The following is a 4015-nucleotide window of genomic DNA, read 5'->3' on the forward strand; positions in this document are numbered from 1 at the left end:
GGTACATTGTCAACCAAGTTCCAAACTTGATTGTCATACATGGACTGTATCTCGCTGTCCATAGCCTCCTTCCACTTAGCAGACTCCGGGCCTGCCATGGCTTCCTTAACACTGCTAGGTTCATCCAAATTTACCAGTGTACTATCACTAATAAACGTATCACCTTCCGTAGGAATATGAAAACCATAATAAAACGAAGGTGTGTTCCTAACCCGTGTGGAACGCCTCGGAGGTACAGACTCGTCAGCTGGATCAACAGGAGTTTCCTCCTCAGGTTGATTGCTAGTGTCTGAGGTTCCTTCACCAATTGATTCTTGAATTTCTTCAAGATCAATCTTCCTCCCACTGTCTCCTTGGCTTATAAATTCTTTCTCGCGAAAGATCCCTCTTCGTGCTACAAAGACCACATTCTCACTGGGTCTGTAGAAGAGGTAACCGAAGGATTTCTGTGGGTAGCCGATGAAAATACACCTTTCACTTCGGGGTTCAAGCTTATCATGAGTTTCACGCCTCACGAAAGCTTTGCAACCCCAAATTTTGATGTGGTCCAAATTGGGAACCTTCCCAGTCCACATCTCATGAGGTGTTTTGGTAACCTTCTTTGTAGGGACTAGATTAAGGATATGGGCGGCAGTCTCTAAGGCATACCCCCAAAAAGAGATTGGTAACGAAACTCAACTCATCATAGAGCGAACCATGTCCAACAAGGTTCAATTACGCCTCTCAGCTACATCATTCAGCTGTGGTGTCGTGGGAGGAGTCAATTGTGAGACAATCCCACACTCCTTAACATAGTCAAGGAACTCGGTACTAAGATTCTCACCACCTTGATCAGATCGAATCATCTTAATGTTCCTGCCCAATTGATTTTCTACTTCCTGTTTGAATTCCTTAAACCTTTCAAAGGTTTCTAACTTATGTTTGATTAAGTAGACATACCCATATCTACTAAAATCATCAATAAAAGTCACATAATACCGATTAGCATCCCTTGTGGCGGTTTTGAATGGCCCACATACATCAGTATGTATTAGGTCCAACAAACCCTCACCCCTCTCACAAGTTCTAGTGAAGGGTGATTTTGTCATCTTTCCAAGTAGACAAGATTCACAATAATTATCCGATTTAAGGTCAAATGATTCCAAGACTCCACTCTCTTGGAGTTGGCCTATGCGTTTCTTGTTTACATGTCCAAGACGACAATGTCACAATGATGCTTTATCTAGGCTAGTAGAAGAATCAATATACAACACATTATTTCCTAAGTTGTCTACAATCGACACAGTTTCATAAACACCATCATAAGGTAATGCTTTAAAATAAAACACATTTTTAAAGAAAGCATTAATACCACCACATTCATTATCAAACGAAAAGGTAAAACCTTGTTTGTACAAAGCATGAAAAGAAATAATATTCCTTGCCATTTCAGACGAGTACACACATTTATTCAAATCTAATTTTAACCCATTATTAAGCAACAAAATTATAAACTCTAATCTTGGAAACAGGTGAAGCCTTCATATTCCCCATGATTAAGTTTATCTTTCCGTGCTACACATCCTCACTTCTTCTTAGGCCCTGCAAATCAGAACATATGTGAATACCACATCCTGTATCAAGCACCCAAGAGTTAGAATATGTTGCATAATTAGACAATATAGTGTAAATACCTGCATGGGTGGGTTTCACTTTCCCATCCTTTAGATCCTGCAAGTACTTAGGGCAGTTTCGCTTCTAGTGTGCCTTTTCATGGCAATAAAAGCATTCAGCATCCTTGGGAATGGCAGAAGGAGTGACAAAACCGTTCTAGGTCTTTGATGAGGAGCCTTCAAGAGACTTTCCCTTGGTACCCTTCGAAGGGTGCTTCCTTTTCTTCCCTTTGCCTTGCCCAATAGCTAAAACAGGGGTAGATGTTGGAGTAGGAGTAGTAGAGGTAACAACCGCTTTACCCTTAAGACCGGTTTCAGCGGTCTTCAAGAGTCCTTGAAGCTTGCTGAGGGTAACTTCCTCCTTGTTCATACGATATGTCATTCGAAAATGATCATAACAAGAAGGCAAGGAGTGCAAAATGATGCCAATTGCCAACTCCTCGGGGATGTTAACATTCAGCTTCAGCAAACGGTCCACATATCTTTGCATCTTTTGCATGTGGCCCGTGACGGATTCACCATCCTTCATGCGGGTAGTTATTATGGAGGAGATTATTCCATACCGCTCCTGACGAGCACTCTGATGGTACCTTTCCACCAGGTCTTGGTGCATTTCAAAAGGGTAGAAATCTTCATATGACTTTTGGAGCTCGACTGTCATCGTGGCCATCATGATACATGCCACCTTAGTAGCATCTCTCTCATGAGTCTTGAATTCAACGATCTCCTCAGGAGTAGCAGTAGACTCATCAAGTTCTTTTAACGCCTTATCGAGGACATATTCCTTGTCCTCGTAACGAGTAACCATCCTGATTTCCTAATCCAATCCATGAAGTTGGAACCGTCAAAGATGACCCTCCCACAAAGATTCATGAGAGAGAAAGAACCAGTTGGGTTAGAGCCTGAAGCATTAGTGTTGGAAGACATCTGAAAGAAGAAAGTAAGTTTAGATTAGATATTTAGGATCCTTAATAAGACACCCAAATGTAATATTAAGGCTAGGATCCAATCATAATATATTACACTTAGAAGAGGGATGCCGTAATCTAAGTAATAATATATTTGAAAGGTAGGTGAATGATGATTCACCAATTTCCACCATGAAAACAAAATGATTTATTAGGTTTAATTGGATTTGAAATTCCTAGATTCTTTTGAGATTCATTGAACTTTTCAATGGCATGTTTCAATCTCGAGTGTGCCCTTCAAGTTTTGTGACTGGGATGCCGAGGATCACAAAACAAGGTGTGAATAACCATGCTAATTCACTTGGTACTCTTAATATTATCACCTAATCAATGTGTCAGTTAACCACACACGCTCCATTGATCTATGACAAACATTAAGTCACCCTTCGTGATCCTTACTAGTCCTAGTTAGTGTGCCGGTTAACCACACACGCTCCACCAACGACTTGGTAAGGTACAAAGTGTGAATTCCATGGACTAGCACCATGTTCACATTTTCCTAAAATAACTAAGATTGGGATCTAAAAGAGTTTAGTTATTTTATAATATTCATTATACTTTTAATGAGGATTTAAAGTCATTGTTCTACCTGTTCGGCTAACGACCCTCCACCGATCAAGCAAGCGGTGGGTGAGAGTATACACCCATTAAGTCGCCATTTTATAGGCAACAACCTTATACCCACCTTATAGACCAGCTTCGTGAATGAGGCCTACTAACGGTAAAACGACTTATTCTTATACATATATATAATAATTAACCATTAATGTTATAAATAGTATAAGGGTTGAATTTTAACTATTAAAACTCTAAGGGTTGGAATTAAAGTTTATTAAAGTGTGTGAAACTTTACAAATTCCAAAACTTGAGGGCAAGTTTTGTAACTTTGCAAATCTCTTCATTTCATAACTTATGAATTAAAGGTTCATAAAAATGAAGACTCTTCATTTTCATGTAACTTATGTGTTTTAAGTGTGTGTTAAATAAGAGTGACCTTTGGAAATCCATAACTTGAGGACAAATTATGGACTCCATTAAAACACATAAATGATCAAGAATTAATCCTAAACAATTCAGCAAATAATTCCTATCATTTTCTAAATTCATAAGAACATGAACATGATCATCAAAAATTCAAGAATTATATGAACACATAAAATCATGGAATTTTGATATATGCTATTGAAAATGGATTAGAACAACCATTACACCAACTAAAATAAGTTTTATAACACCAAAACAATTTAGGGTAATGTTTCTAGTCCATTTCCAGCAGCAAAAGTCGAGAATCTGCACTCTTTCGATCCTACTTGTCGAGTGCATGAACTGACTCGTCGAGTAGGTTGAAGTTTGCCTTGGACTCGTCGAGTCCCCCCAATGGACTCGGCGAGTCCA

This window comes from Lactuca saligna, chromosome 4, assembly GCF_052625555.1.
Source record: "Lactuca saligna cultivar CGN05327 chromosome 4, ASM5262555v1, whole genome shotgun sequence".
Taxonomy (NCBI): Eukaryota; Viridiplantae; Streptophyta; class Magnoliopsida; order Asterales; family Asteraceae; genus Lactuca; species Lactuca saligna.